Source organism: Dasypus novemcinctus, chromosome 6 (assembly GCF_030445035.2).
Source record: "Dasypus novemcinctus isolate mDasNov1 chromosome 6, mDasNov1.1.hap2, whole genome shotgun sequence".
In the NCBI taxonomy this organism is placed as follows: Eukaryota; Metazoa; Chordata; class Mammalia; order Cingulata; family Dasypodidae; genus Dasypus; species Dasypus novemcinctus.
Genome location: NC_080678.1, coordinates 7,724,926 through 7,742,058, shown reverse-complemented (window position 1 = coordinate 7,742,058; position 17,133 = coordinate 7,724,926). Strand labels below are relative to the sequence as shown.

General features: G+C 37.2%; 1 protein-coding gene and 1 non-coding gene across 4 annotated transcripts in view; both read left to right on the top strand.

Annotated features, from left to right (window-relative positions):
- The window catches only part of MGMT (O-6-methylguanine-DNA methyltransferase), a 318,837-nt gene that overhangs the window by 187,769 nt on the left and 113,935 nt on the right, over nt 1–17,133 (top strand). The window lies entirely within an intron of this gene.
- LOC111765896 (U6 spliceosomal RNA) lies at nt 4,016–4,121 on the top strand. Its single transcript, XR_002798103.1, has one exon. It is a non-coding gene; the product is annotated as a U6 spliceosomal RNA (small nuclear RNA).

Here is a 17,133-nt window from a genome sequence, read left to right as displayed (position 1 = left end):
GTGAAATATCTTTTAAAGATATATATTCTTTGATTAAAAATAGCTGCTTTGTGTTTCATATCTGAAAACATTTTCTAAACAAAAATGTATGTAAATTAAAACAGAATGCCATTTTTTCACCCATTAAATTAGGGAAAATGTAAATAAGACATGCAGTCTATCAAGGATGGACTAGAAGTGGGTATTTTCATATGTTGCTGCTGATTCTGTAAATTGCTCTCATTCTTTCGTAAAATGACTTGACCATATTTATACAGACATAAAAATGGGAAAACCTTTTTATTTAGGAACAGTGCTTTGAAAAAACTATTCTGGAGAAAATTCAAAATGTAGCAAAAGCTATTTATGTTTTATTGCAACTTTACTTACAATAGTGAAAAATTGAAACAAACCTAAATGTCCAACAAGAGGGAACTTGTTTAGAAAATAACGCCATATCCAACCCTCCCAGACATGGCTGGCTTCTAAGTGCTTGTGAAACTATATAGTCATAGATAGATGCTTAATGAAAAAAACAAATCGAGAGATCAAATTGCATGCACATCTCAGTTGCAACTCCGCAATGTGGAAAGAGGCTTGCAGAGAATACTTGAAACTGGCAATCAGAGGCTGTTAATAGGTGGAGGGATAAAGGAAGCTCTTATTTTTCTCATCTGTATTTTAAATGTTTATGTAATGCAATGATAGTACTTTTTAAAAAGAATGACTTTGTTTTTATTAAAGTATGCACATCTTTTAAAAGTTTGAGCACTACAGGAAAGCAAAAGAAGACAATGACAACTACCCTCCCATCACAGAGCCCAGGATAGGTATTCCTGGTATTTGGAAACATCATTCCAGCAATCACTTTTTGTATATTTAAGAAAAGAGAGTAACAGAGGTAGATCTAAAAGGACAGATGATTTTAAATAACTGTGGATTTATCTATCACAAGCTTGGCAACTGTTTTCTCTAAAGGACCAAACAGTAAATACGAGAAGCTGTTGCAGCATGAGAACAGCCACCGTCAATTTATAAATGTATAAATGAATGAGTGGTTGCGTTCCAGTAAAACTTTATTGCTCTTCATTCTTTTCTTTAGGTCCATATTTCCATCTTCTTGATGGAATTCTTTTAATATTTCTTGTTGTTCCTGTTTTCTGGAGATGTGAAATTGTTCAACTTTTTTGTATGTCCTGAAATTCTTTATTTTGCCTTTGTGGTTGAAAGATATTTTCACTGGGTATAGAATTCTGGATGGACAGTTTTGTAAATTTCAAACTTGAAAGGTATTGCTGTTCTCTGTTATTGCTGGCACCCTTGTCTTTATTACTCTGTACCTAATATGTACCCCCACCCACACACCATGGCCTTTTCTTAAGGTTTTTCATTAATGTTTTTGGATAACTTCATTATGATGTGACTTGGTGTCATCTTTTTATTCTCATTTGTTGAACTTCGTTTAGTTAAGGCTTCTTGGATCTGTGTGTTCATAGTTTTCATCATTTAAAATATTTTGGCCATTAGTTCTTCCAATATTTTTTTGGACCTCTTGCTTTCAGATAATCCAGTTACAGATAAAACCACTGAGCCACACCCGCTCCACTTAATTAAATAATTTTAAGAAGTATGATTTAATTTGAAGTTATATTAAAGTATTTAAATAAAATTTTAAAAATAAATTGCCTTCCCCTAAACTTCCTGATAATTGAACATTTGTTTCACTTCCAAATATTTCTCACAGTGTTAACTACACCAAGTATTAAAATAATGCATAAAGACCAGTCCTGTGTCCCTGAGGAAGAGAAAATAAAACTGCTTCTCAAAGGTTTCTAAGAAGTTAATCTATGAAATAAAATGCTTACCCTCACAACGTTTTGTTCTGTTACAAACCTTTGTAGAGGAACAACCCTGAAAGTGCCCAGTCTTTTTTAACCAAATCCAGGTGGGATGTTGACATGGTAACCTTGACTTCGATAGCTTCTCTGAACCAATTCTTTGGGGTAGAAGCCTTCTCCAGATGACTGTGAGAACAGAATGCGTTGACCCTTCAACAGCACAGTCTTGTATTCAGTAAACACTTAATAAATGTTGACGCATAGAGTACTTTCCTTGCTTATCCCATTGGAATTGTGCTTGAATAACTGCGCTCATAGCACACTTTGGAACAAATCATTCCTTAGCAGCACAGTCATGGGAAACAGACGGTGTGGGTGCTGTGGGCTCTTGTCCCATCGAGCCTCTGATTTCCTTTTCTCCTTGGCTTCCCTGGCTAGACCCTATAATATAAATTTTGAGTGGAAGTTGCTGTAAAGGGCATTCTTGTCATCTTCCTAAATTTAAAGGTAAAACATTCAGCCTTTCACTATTGATTTACTATGGTTTTTATAGATTGTTTTGTAGATACCCATTCTTCTATAAAATGAAAGTCCTTTCTGAAATTTTACTGTAGTATCTTGTCTTGAATGAGGATATTCTCCCATTTGCATTTGTCAGGAAATATTTAGGAAATGTATATTAGTGAAATGCATAAGAAAAGTAATCTTTTGAGTAAATCAGAATTTACACAATTGGAAAAATGGTCTACAATTAATCATCTGCAGTGTTATCATTTAGAGTTTACACTCATTAGGTGAACATTGACAGTTATGCCTTCTAATTATAGAGCTGAGTTTAAATTGACAAGAGCAGCCACACTTGAATTGTCTAAGTCAGAGGCTACAGAAGACTGCAGGATTTTTAAAAGGCAGCTTCCCGTAGATAAGTGTGTTTCTGTTTCTCCCATATTTTACATTTCCTGTGACCTGCACGTGCAGAGGCACGTCTTGTCACTGATGAGCATGGTGTGATAGGTAACGCTGAGTGTAAGTGGAGTCACACCTCCTAATTACTGCCTTAACCAGGGTTTTGTCATTCCCAGAGAGGCCTTGTGCCCCTTGAATAGCAAAACGCTGCTGCGGAGGGAAAGCAGGGCGTCCTAGCAGACCGCCGGGCCTGCGGGCGGGCCCTCTGCGAGTACATGGCAGCCCCGTGCTCCCTGCAGCTCCTGTCCGAGGCCTGGTCTTCTGCCGGGGTTCTCGCCTCCACGGTACTGGGTGGCTGGGGATCATCCTTCCCGCGGGGCTGCTTCCCAACGCCCACTGCTTCCCTGGTCCTGCGCCGTCTCTAAGACTTCAGCGCAGTATTGACACATTCTGCATGGATGTTACATGCTGGTTTCTTTTTGTCCTTTCTGGCAGAATAAGTAGTTGTAAGAGGATTAGAAAACAAGATACAGTTTTCACATTCCGGTGAGGAGGTGATGTTGACACTGCCCTTTGGACATCCCTGGAAGTGAGTTCCTCCTAAAATGTTGTTCCCCGGGCACCTTTGCATTTCCTGCAGTGGACTGAAAGGCACAATTGGGTTGTTTTTGTTTTTGTTTTGTTTTTGAAAGCATGTGCCCAGTATTCTTTCTTTTGCCTTTGTAGAGAAGAAATGTGTTGCTTGTTGCAGTTAACTGCATTTGAATCTTCTGGGCATAGCAATGTTTGAGGACGTGGAGTGTCACTGAGGGAGGTAATGGGCGCCTTGAGAGTCACAAGAGAAGTAAAGAACCACCGTCAGAACAACAGACAGAACAACATGCTCCATCACTCATCCCCCCAGGAGGAAACACAGGATGAAATGAGAGAGAAATTTCCTGGAATTAAGAAAAGATGAAGGATCTCTTAATGAAAGGTCCAAGAGAGTGCCAAAGAAACGAGACAAGGAGAAACTGGCATCTAGACACATCACAGTGAAATGTAAGAATATCAAAGAGAAAATTACAAAATTTCATGTAGAGGAGGAAGAGAACACACAGAAAGCAACAATCATCATATTGACTTCAGATTTTTCAACAGCAACACTTGAAGATAAGAAGACAGTGGAGGAGTGTGTTTTCAGTATATAAAAGAAAAATAACATGGAACAGATAATTTTATATCCAACACAAACTGTTTTAGTTTGGTAAAATTATTTCTAGGTAAACAAGGCCTAAAAAATTAATATGTCAGTGCTTGCTTCAGCAGCACGTATACTAAAATGGGAAAGATACAGAAAGGATTAGCATGGTCCCTGCTCAAGGATGATACACAATTTGTGAAGCCTTCCATATTTTTAAACAGTGAACCATGTTGTAAACAATGCATTACAATTAATATACAATTATAAAGATGTTCTTTCATGAACTGTAAGAAATGGTTACACTAATGTGAGGTGTTAATAATAGGGAACTTGTATTTTATGCATGATTTTTCTGTAAGCCTCCAACTTCTCTAATTAAAAAAAATAATTGCAATAAATATAAATGCACTAAACTCCCCCATAAAAAGACTATGACAGACTATGAAGTAAAAATCCAGATATATCCATTCACAAGAGATATCTGAAATATAAGGACATGCAAACTTTGAAAGTAAGTGGATGGAAAAAAAGCTTATCAGTCAAATACTAGTTAAGTGTAAGCTGATATAGCTATACTAATGTTATAAAATCAATTTTAAGATAAAAAATATTATTAGAGATGTAAAGGTATTTTTATAAAATGATACAAATTTAATTTTGAGAATATAGAACAGTGAAATATCCGTTGTAAGAAGTAAGAAAATGAACAACAGAATAAACACAGAGTAGAAGAAAAGCTTAGAGTGGAAATTAATGAAACAAAAAAACAAAGATACAATAAACATCAACAAAGCCATATTGATGCTTTACAAGAAAAAGTGATTATAAGAATAAAAGATGACACATTAACAGTATTATAAAAGAGAAGGAGAAGAATAGTGCAAAAAGATTAGAGTATGAAAAGTTAGGAAGGCGAACGGTAAATGAGTCAATATATAAAAACCTGAAATTGATGAGAGGTGAAAAAAAATGAGCAAAATGAGATGTGAGGTTTGTTTATGGAATCTAGATTCTTTCCTAACTTTGACATATTACACTAGGATTCCAAGACCATGGTAATGAGAACAAGAATTTATCTACTATTTCATTGTATTTTATTTATTATTGTAGTACAGTCTTCTTCCTCATAGTTCACAATGGCTGCTTAAGCTCCAGACATTAAATTCAAGGTCTAGGATTCATAATGAAGGAAAAGATGAAGAAAAACATGCCTTTTTAGAAGAACATATTGAATTAAAATACATATTTAGTAAAAGTACATTGATCTTATGTATACAACTCAATATACATTTACACAGACATACATACATACTCTCCTGCTTAACAACCACCGAGGTCAAGATTTAGAACATTTCATAAACTCCAGGGGGCTCCTTCCTACTCTTAGTTAATAGTTCCTGCCCAGAAATAACCACTATTGTATCTTCCTTCATTCTGGAGTAGATTTGTTTATTGTTGGCCTTTATGTAAATGGAATCATACTGTTCACCATCCTGTCTGGCTTCTTTTGTTTATCATTGTGTCTGTAAGATTGATATTGCTGTATGTGACAGGAGATTGGCTTTTATTTATTCTCAAGTAGTATGCCATTATATGACTGTGACACAATTTAATTATCCATTCTACTCTTAGTGGATTTTGGATTAGTTTCAATTTCTAGCAATTCCAAAAAAGGCTACTATGAACATACTGGCAGTTTGCTCTTACTGGTCACATGCAGCCATTTCTCTTGGGATTATTCCAGGAGTGGAATTACTGTGCCATTGACTAGATGTATGTTTAGCTTTATTATATATTGCCCATTATATCCTAGAAGGGTTACATTTAATGCCAGCAAGGTATGGGAATTCTTGTTCTTGCCAATATTTAGTATTGTCATTCATTTATAGTTTTAGCCATTCTGATAGTTGTATAGAAGTACCTCATAGTACCTTTAATTTGTGTGTTCTTATGAGTAATGACATTGAGCATCTTTTCATATGCTTTTTGACCATTTTACTATCCTCTTTTCTTTTTGTCCATTTAAAAAGTTGTGTTGTTTGCCTTTTTCTGACTAATTTGTAGAGGTTCTTTTTATTTTATATATATTAAACTTTGTCAGGTTTATTGGGAATATCTTCTTCCAGTTTGTGGCTTGCCTTTTCAACCTCTTAATGGTATCTTTCAATGAGAAGTTCTTAATTTTAATGAAACCAAATTTATCCATTTATCCTCCTAGGATTAATTATTTTTGTGACCTATTTTTTAAAATCTTGCCTACCGTAAGGTGCTAGCTTTTCACTGAGAAGTGTTTGTAATATTTGTGTTTGTAATATTTGATCCATATCAAATTTGTTTTGAGATATGCTATGTGTTAAGGGGTCAGGGTTCATTTTTATCTCCATATATTTATCCATTTGTTCCACCAACTTTCTTTTTCCCATTAAATTGCCTAGGGGCCTTTGTCAAAAATCAGTGACCATGTACGTGTGACTCTATTTCTAGACTCTGCTCTATCCATTTATTTGCTTATTCTTCTACCACTTTCAAGCTGTCAGGGATACCATTAGCTTTGCACTGAGTATGAAACCAGGTACTGTGAGTCCTCCAAGTGTGTTCTTTTTTAATATTATGACTACTCTAAGTCCTATAAATATCCATAGAAGTTTTAGAATCCACTTGCCAGTAATTAAGAGAAGTTTGTTGGGGTTTTTATTATTAGGATTACATTGATTCCATAGATCATTTGGGAAGAATTTGATATCTTAACAATATGTAGTCTTAAAATTGGTGAATGTGGTAGTTCTCTTTATTTAGCTCTTCTTTAATTTCTTCCAGCAGTGTTTTATAGTTTTAGTGTAGAAGTCTTACTGATTGTTTATTAAATTTATTTGAAAATATCTTCTATGTTGCTATCATAAATGGTATTTTTTCTTAATTTCAATTTTAGATTGTTATTGCTAGAAATAAAGTTGGTCTCCATATGTTTACCTTTATCAAGTGATCTTCCTAAATTCAGTAGTTAATTCTATGACTTTTTATACTTTTTTGGGGATTTTCCAGATATCATCCAATGGTTTCATCTGTGTACATTGCTGATATTGAATTTCATGTATTTTTTTCCTGCACCAGTTTAGTTGACTATCTGATTATCTTTACTTTTTGGTTAATATAATGAATTACATTGTATGGCACACAAGCATTTTTTTTTTTTTTCAAGCTAGATATTTATTGCAGCAGTTCATGTAAGAGATACCGTAGGCTAGAAGTCAGGGATGTGAAATGAATTTGGTGAAGGGAGTTTGTTAGAGCTTGGAGTCAAAAGAAATTTAGAAGATTTTAAAGCTATTAATGAGCAATTGCTTTTTAATATATTTCTATTAGAGAAGTTGTGAACTTACAAAACATTCACGCATATGTGTAGAATTCCCATACAACAACCCTTCACCAACACAACATATCATACATACACACACATTTAACACACATATATATATTTATTTAAAACTAAGCCATTCTTGCATTTCTATAAGAAAAAACACTTAATATCCTATTTATATATTGTTAATATATCCTGTTTATATATTGTAAATTTTATTTCTTAGTATTTTCTTTAGGATTTTATGTCTACGTTATGAAAGTTATTGCCCTATAATTTTTCTTTCTTGTACATCTTTTCCAGAGTTTTGATGCCAGGATTTTCTATTCTCTATTATCTAAAAGAATCTGTGTTTGATTATGATTATGATTTTATTATGATTTCAGTGTTTGGAAGAATTCACAATTTAAGCTTGGAGTTTTCTTTGTGGGAAAGTTTTTATGTTTTCTCTTAAGTCAATATTTGTATTTCTCTTAAAATATTTCTATTTCATATGAGGTATTGAATTTATTGTCAAAAACTGTTCATAAGAATCCCTTATTTTGTTTTTAATATCTTAGTATCTGTAGCAATGTATCCTTTATAATTCCTGGAAAAATAATTAGTGTTCTCTTTTCCTTTCCTTTCCTTTTTTTTTTTTCAGGGAGGGGGCACTGTCTAGGCAGAGTCTTACCCATTTTATTAATATTTTAAAACAAAGTTTGCTTTATTTGTTTTTCCTATTTTATGTCTTCTTTGTATTTCTATTGATCTCTGCTATTTTAAAAATTATTTCCTTCTTTTTACTTTCTTTTGATTTAGTTGGTTGTCCTTTTTTCTAGCTACTTGTAAAAGAAGCTTAGCTCATTTATTATCAACCTTCTTCCTTTTCTAATTAACATGTACCTTTAAAGCTATGAATTTCCCTCAAAACCTTGCTTTGGCAGCATCTAACAAGTTTTGACATATGTACTTTTATTATCATTCAATTTAAAATATTTTCAATAAGGTTCCTTTGTGATTTCTTCTTTGACCTATGTATAGTTTCCACATATATGGAGATTTTTTTGTTATCGCTTTAATATTAATTCCTTGTTTAAAGCTCCTGTCATCAGACAGCATATTCTGTGTGATTTCAGCCCTGTAAAACTTGTTTAAATTTGCTTTATGTTCCATGTGCTCTTCAAAAGAATGTGCATTCTATAATTGTTGGATGTATTTTTCTCTATTCTTCAATTAAGCCAAGTTGATAACTTGAGGATAAATTAAGATAGATTTTCTGTATCTATTGAAGCTCCCTATAACCATCCTCTTTAGTCTTTCTAGCAGTCCTGACTCAAAACAGATGGCTTTATAATCTATTGGTTTGAATTGGATTTGTTTCTTATCTAATAGGCCAGTGATCATTTTAACATAATGGAGGGGGTGTGTGTGTAAATTGATACATAGTCCTTCAGTCTCCCAACTGGTTAGGGGTTTCCTACAATGGGAATATGTGCATTTGGTGGTTGTCACCACTGAGAAGAAGGCAATTTGCATCAGCCTTGATTACCTCAGTACTTGTGGAGTGAAGAAAAAACAGTCTCATTACTAACAGAAAGGCACATTTATGTCCTTAATACCAGGGGTCACTTTTTCTTCATTGAGTCTAAATATGTGTGTATGTTTGGACATTCTTCTGATTAAATGTAAAAACAAAATAAGGTCATAAAACTAATAAATCTCCCCTAATCCCCAAATGGGTCACAACACAGAAATAAAAATTGATTCTTTTTTTTGAGCTTTATTATTCTTTGAACAACAAATAATCATCGTTTTCCTATTGCTCCTTTTGATAACCCTTAAGGTTCTTTAAGAACCTTATATGTGCTCAATAAGTGCTTATTTTTCAGTGGAAGAGATGGCTTTAGAATGCCTGTCTTCTCAAATGCATTAAACTGTGGAAACTAATAGCAATCTTTTTAATTGGAATATTTCCTAGGCTGATAATGTTACTGAATTCAATCAAGTAAGTAAGTAGGTGTATTATTCTAGGGAGTATTCTAGGGAATCATAACTTTTTTTTTGAGAGAAGAGCTTTGTGATGCTCTGGAACAAACCTGTTGCAACGCTTACTGTGCATTTTATAACCCACCTGTTTTTTCACCACTGTCCCCCCACTGGGGTAATGCCTGCCTCTGAGGTTTTTTTGAGGGTGCTACTGCCTTGCAGATGAGGCTACCTGAGTCATCTTCACCCTCCCTGACCCGACGCCTGTATCAGTCAGCCAAAGGGGTGCTGATGCAAAGTACCAGAAATCTATTGGCTTTTATAAAGGGTACTTATCTGGGGTAAAAGCTTACAGTCCCAAGGCTGTGGAAAGTACAGTTCAGGGTACCAAAAGAGGTCCTTTGTCACCAAAGTCAGCTGCCATGTATTGAAGTAAGATGGCGGGCGATCTCTGCCAGGTTTCAGCCTTCCCCTCTGGGCGTTCTCTTTCGCTGAGGTTGTGGGCCCAGCTTTTTCCAATTCCAGCTGCAGGCTGGCATAAGGCATGTCTCTCAGGGCTTCCTAAATCAGTCTTGGCTCTCTCCCCAAGGTCAGCTGTAAGCTTTCAAATTAGTTTAGAAACATAATCTTTCTCTTTTGGAGATTTGTAAAATAATCTCAAACTGCCACAGTGCCTCTCCTAGAGAGGTTAGTGTTCTAAGCTCCTCTTTGTCGAGCCACAGTCTTAAGACAGGCTGGGTAGAAGAGCCAGAGCCAGGTCACGTGGTGGTTGCCTCCCAGTGTGTGATTAGAGAACTTTCCTCCTGGAACATCACCTTCTGTTTCCAGTGAGTTTGTGCCATGTGGACAGAGGACATCAGATCACTTGTGCATCAATATTATGTTCATATGGCCTCGAAGTTAACCTGTCCGTGAGTCAGAAATTGCCTTTGGGGAGCTTCCTGTAGCTTGGCTTGCAGACACGTTGTGCTGTCTGTTCTCTTAAGAAAACAACTCTTAAGATCTTGCTGGAACAAGCATCACTTGTGTCAGCTCATAGCCTGGCCAGGCATGCGCGTGCAGCTAAATCTGGGCCATGGATCAGCTTTGCAAGTCTCCTCTCCAAGAAGCGACTGGCTGGGTTTAAGAAAGAATTCCTGGGACTCCAGGAGGCTCCTGGCATCCTGGGTCCTTCTCCCACAACAGCCCAGGAACCTGGCTCAAGGGATGGCTGGGAGCACCTGGTAGCTACTGTGGTGCCCTCCTGCTGGGGCATCATTTAGGCCAGGTGTTACCCTCCAGGTGGAAAGCATTTATGCTGACCGACCACTTTTGTCCTTAGTGTGCTTACTCCAGGGATGGTGGCATCCAAATATGCTTCACCACCCACACTTTGTGATGGGCACACGCTGAGGGCACAGGAGTCAGCTTTCCTGCCCCAGCCGACCCAAGGACAAATGGTCAGTGTCATTAGATCAAGGGCCTGCCCTCTAGTTGTGGACATATGGAAGCAGGAAGAAGGCACAACTCTATCAGGGAGAATCCACAGCAGCCAGTCCCGTGTGCGAATCTAGCCCGTTTACTAGTGTGGGGCTTCAGAGTCATTTGGCCTTGCGCTTCCTTTGCTGACACTGCAGAGTGGTTGTGGGGAGCCCTTAGACAGTGCCCCTGCAAACACCTAGAGCCTTGCCCGTCGAGAACCTGGGCCGATGCGTCATTGTCATTGTCCCTTCCCGCCTTCATGCTGGAGTTGTGTTACCGTGAGTGTGCCCAGAACCACACACACACTCCTCCTCTGTAATTCGGGAATGGGGGTTGTGTCCGATCACGTGTGCCACTCAGGCTGCTTCGGCAGGTCTGCCTCACCCTCCACACCTGTGCCTGGCTGTGCTCGTGTGTCGGGATGACTGGAGGCCGACAGGAAAGCTCCCTTGGAGAAGGGTTTGTCCCTTGCACAGAGGTGAGGCTGGACGGTGCTCCCTCCTGCTGAGCACTCAGCTGGGTGAGGAGGGTGCGTGCCTCCTGTTCCTGACACCCGGCTCCACGGGCAAAGCAGGAGTGGACGCTGTCAGCCTTCATTTTAAAACGAGGCCATCAGAATCCCTCGCTGTGGGATGTCCATCCTCCACGGAGGATGCCGTATGCTGGAAAGATTGTCCACCTCGTCAACAAGAAAAAGCCAGGGATTGTACAAAATCTTGAGCCTCTCCGGGAGCTGAGGTCGGTAGGACTGTCCAAGGGTCCTGGAATCGAAGGGCACCGACTCACCTGTGCCCAAGGCCAGGAGGAAAGCAGCAGAGGGAAGGACGAGCACAGCCGCTGTGTGCATGGCTGGCTGAAAGCCTGCAGGGGGCCAGCAGGAGGATGAGGACCCTTGGGAGCGGCAGACCTAAGGGCGCTTTGCAGCCACGTGCTTGCTTGTCTCCACGGGCACGCACCGGAAGCTCACGAGAGACATGGAAAGACTCGAGACCCTGGAAACCCCTCAGGTGCGGACGGCCTGGAGCAGGAGAGCGGATCCCACTGCAGGAAGGCAGGACTGCATGCCGGGGTCCTTCTCCACTACAGTGGGAGCAGAGCGCTGTCATCCCAGGGCACAGGTGAAGGTGTGTGCCCGGGAGAAGGACAACAGGAAAACCTGTCACCTGCAGGGAGAGGCAGAAACCATCAGAGGTCTCCTAAGACAGAATTGCTGAGACTCCAAAATCTGCCAGGGCCGCAGGGCCTGCCAAAATCTGCAAAGGGATGAGGGCAACCAAAAACCCACCCTGCAAATAACTAACGTGCAGCAGCAGCCTGCCCCTGGGGAAGGCAGCGGCCTGGAGGTAGAGGCGCCTGTGCCCAGAGCTGAAGCTGAAGGTGGAGCAGGAACATTGAGAAAAACCCTCCAGGAAACCAGACCTTGTGCTGACCCCAGAGAACGCCAGCCTGAGCTGAACTCCCGCCTGAACGGCTGTACCTCTCCACAGGACAGAGGAGGCACGCCCATTTTCAGACAAACACCTGTCATGGGCTGTAATGTGTCATGGAAGAATTGAGACACTAAAAAGCAACTAAAAGCATTGTCCAGCAGTATATGCAATTAACAGATCCAGACTTAATTATGATCCATATTGGCACTTCCACGTAGGGAATTTAAAGTAACTGTTAAATTATTAAAGATCCTAGTATAAAGGCGGAACTCATGCAAGATGATGGGGAATTTCACCAGTGAGAGGACACCTATAGGAAAGAGTCTAATGGAAATCCTGGAAATAAAAGACACACTAGTGGAGCAGGTACAGCGCAGTGGTCGAAGGCCTGTTGTGCATGTATGAGGTCTCAGAGGTCCCAGGTTCAATTCCCGATGCCTTGTTTCAAAAAAACAAAAAACAGTAAGATTGGTAAAGTATCCATTCAACAAACTCTTCAGTAGACCCATATGGAAGAAATCTGTGAACTTGAAAATAAGTTAAAGGAATTACCCTAACACAAATGAGTAGGGGAAAAATAGAATGCCCAAGTATTATGAGACAGTATTAAATATTGTGGGACAGTAATATAGACATGCTATTGGAATTCCAGAAAGAGAAGAGAGCAAACTGAGCAGAATTATTATTTGGAAGGATAATAGCCAAGAATTTTTTTTAAAAAATTTAAGTACTTCAAAGATGTCAAGCAAGATAAATATTAATTTAAAAGAAAATGTATTTGGACTTTTGAAAATCAAAGATGAAGTGAAAATTTCTAAAAACAGCTAGTACAAAAGACCACATTATAAGAGGAGCACCAAAGGTAAGAATTACATTGGACTTTTCGTCAGAAGTTATGCAAGCCATAAGACAATGGAGTGACATCTTTGAAGTAGTGAAGGAGAGTAACTAGATCCAGAACAATATCTTTCAAAAAATAAGGAGAAATACAAGCATACTTTGGAGATATTGTGGATTTGGTTCCAGACCATTGCAATAAATTGAGTTACATGAGTTTTATGTTTCAAAGTGCATATAAAATTATGTTTACACTAAGTGTGCAATAGCATTATATCTTTAAAAACCCTTAATTAAAATGTGACGCAGAGATACAAAGTGAGCACGTGCTTTTGGAAAAATGGCATCAATAGGCTTGCTTAATGCAGGGTTGCTACAAACCTTCAATTTGTATATTTAAAAAAAATGCAAAGTGCAATAAAGCAAAAGCACAATAAAATGAGGTATACCTGTAGAGACTTTTCCAGACCAACAAAAATTGAGAGATTTTATTACCAGCAGACACATACTGCAAGAAATTTAAAGAACATTCTCTGGATAGGATGAATATGGGGCCAGTCAGAAACTTGGATCTACCCAAAGAAATGAAGATGCCAAGAAATGGTTAAAATGAAGTTAATTATAAAAGACATTATTGTTTTATTTTTAATCACTGTAAAAGACCCTTAACTGTCTAAAGCAAAATAGTGTCGATGTATTATGGATTCGTATCATATGTAAAAGTGAAATGTATGACAACAAAATCATAAAAGAGTAGAAGGAGAACATGGGAGTGTACTGTAGCAAGGTTTTTAGACATGAAGCAAAATATTGTTTGAAGGTAAAATGTGATTAGTTAAGGAAATATATCTTAAAACCTTGGGAAATGAATAAAATATTCCTCAAATAATATAAATAGTAACCCAATGGTAAAGATAAAATGGATTCATAAAAAAATACTCAATTCAAAATCAGGCAGAAAAGGAAAAAAAAGGAACATAGAATCTTGGTAGAATTAGAAAAAAACTATCAAGATGGCATATTTCAATCTAACCATGTCAGTAATTAGATGAAATGCAAGTGGCCTAAGCACACCAATTAAGAAACAGACATTGTCAAATTGTGGGAGGAAAAAGCATGACCCAACTCTGTACTATCTATAAGAAACCCACTTTAATTAGAAAGAAATAGGTTAAAAGTAAAAGGAAGTTAAAGATATACCATGCTATCTCTAACCCTAATAAACCTGAAGTGATGATATTAATATTAGACAAAGTAGCCTACAGATGATATCCCTCTCCATTAGGGATAAAGAGAGACATTACACAGTCAGAAAAGTGTTAATTCACCCAGAAGATACAACAGTCTTAAATGTCTCTACATCTAACAACAGAGATTCACGATATATGAAACAGAAATGGAAAGCAGAAAAAGACAAGTTCACAATTAGAGATGAAGATTTCACCACTTGTTTTTCAGTAATCCATAGAACAAGTGCACCTAAAATTAATAAGGATATAGAAAACATAAGCAACATAATCCACTAACTTGGCCTAATTGACATTTATAGAACTCTCCACTAAACAGAAGCCAAATACATATTCATTTCAAGTTTATCAGGATTGTTTACCAAGATTGGCCATATTCTGTGCCATGGTATAATTTGGAATAAACTTGAAAGTATTCTGTTTACTCAGAGTCTATTCTCTGCCCACAATGGAATAGCTAATTTATTCAAAAGATTTTCTAATTTAAGAAATCAGTAACAAAAAGATTATCTGGAAAATCCAAATGAATATTCTTAATAGCTCAAGGTTCAAAGAGGAAGTCACAAGGGAAATTAGAAAATATTTTCAATGGAATGAATATGAAAGCACAACCTATCAAAACTTTAGGATGCAGTCTAAACAGTGCTTTTAGAGAAATATATAATGTTAAGTATGCTAGGAGAAAAATGATTGTAAATCAGTGATCAAAGATTCCACTTTAAGAATCTAGGGGAAAAAAAGCAAACAGAAAGGAAATAATAAAGAATAGAAATCTATGAAATAAAAAACAGAAAAGTAATAAAAAATATCAGTGAATCCAGAAGGTGGTTCTTTGAACAATGTCAATAAATCTGATCAATCTCTAAACAGACCAAGAAAGAAGGAAAGTTACAAATTACTGATTAAGACTCAAAGAGAAGACATTGCTATAGATCCTTCTGACATGAAAAAAGCTAAGTACATGGTACAATCAACTTGTGCCCATACATTTGACAAATTAGAAAAACAGATTTCTTGAAAGATGCAAAATACCAAAGCTCACTCAGTAAAAAATAGGTACTCGAATAGTCTTGTATCTATTATACTAATTGAATTTGTAGTTAAAACCTTTCCATAAAGACAATTTCAGGCCCATATGGCTTCACTGGGGAATACTACCAAATACTTAAGGAAGAAATAATATCAGTTCTATAAAAACTCTTTAAGAAAATACACAAGGAGGGAATACTTTCCAACTTATTTTATGATGTCACTATTACCTTAATGCTACAACCAGATAAAGGCATTAAAAGAGACTAAAACTAGAGGCCAGTAACCTTCATGATCATAAATGCAAAAACCCTCAAGAATATAAGGAAATTGAATCCAGAAATGTATAAAATAAAAGAATGATGCAATATGACCAAGAGGAGTTTAGCTCTAGAATGCAAAAATCAATGAATCCAAAATACCATCAGGAAATTTAAGATAAATCTGAAAAGCATCTCAATAGATGCATAAAAGAAATGTTTGTTTGTTTTTTTTTAATTAAAAGTCATCTATCAAATCTCTACAGCTGACTTTGTACTTCATGGTAAAAGGCGAATGCTCCTCCCCCACCCCGAGGTCAGTAGCCCAGGATGTTCCGTGTCACCTTTCCATTCACCCTTAACCTGGAGGACCCAGCCATTCCAGTTCAGCAAGGAAAAGACAGAAAAGGCACATGTTTTATTTTAGCAAAGGAAGAAATAAAACTTTCTATTCATGAAAACATGATTGTCTACATAGAAAATCCCAAAGATAGAAAAAGAGCTACTCAGTATACAAAACCAACTGCATTTCTATATAAGAATAACTAAGATTGGAAATTAAATTTTTAAATGTAGTTTCATTTACAGTGGCAGCAAAAACAGAAAATTGTTTTCTATCTAATGATATTTGAGGATATGCATACTGAAAACTGCAAAATCCTGACGAAATAAATAAAAGAATACCTAAATAAACAGAGAAGGATACCATGTTCTTGGATTGGTAGACTGTCATATTGTTAAAATGTTACTTCTTCCAGATCACTAGATTGACACATTCCCAGTCAAAATCACAACAGAAGTTTTTGTAGACATTGACACACTATTATCCAATTTATATGGAATAGCTTCCATTTTACAAGTTGTCCAAACTATTCCTTGATCCACCATTGGAGAATAGATACCTCTACGATAAATTAGATGATCATATAATTCCTTCAAAACCGAGAGTTTTAAAGTCTGGATTCCTGAAGATACTTTTTTAAAAATTACAGATATGGGCTTTAATTTTTTCATGTATTTTGGGAAAAAAAATAACAAAAGGACTCACTGGGATCATCTTCTGTCTTTAATTTTCAGGTTTTGCTTGATGATTATAATCTGGTATGGAGCACAGAAAAACAACTTTTCCTCCAGACTGCCCCCATTTTGGCATATTAGAGTTCTTTTGGTTTTAAAAACCTAGAAGTTTTGGATCTTTCCCATCTAATGTAATGCTGAAAACCTGAAATCTCCGTAATGTATGCAGGGTAGGTAACAGTAGAGCCTGTTCAAGGAGCCACTTGTGGGGTTAAATAGAGTTTAATTTGCAAGACAAATGAAGGCAAATTTCCTGCTGGGCTCTCCTGTTCTGGGAGGGCCCTTTCCAAGAACTGTCCCGTGAAGAGGAGGTGAGACCCTGGTTTTCCCAAGCAGAGCTGGCCAGGCGCAAGCAGAGGAGGCAGGAAGCAGGGCGTCTTCTGGAAGTCAGAACCGCTTGTTGAAACGCAGCCCTCAAATCGTCATGATAGTTTCCTCACACAGCTGCATCGCTGGGAGAAGGGATGAACACCTTTACAAAACACATTTAAAATGTTCAACTGCATCAGGAATTACATATCAAATGTCCGTCCTGACGAACTGCATCATGGTGATAAATA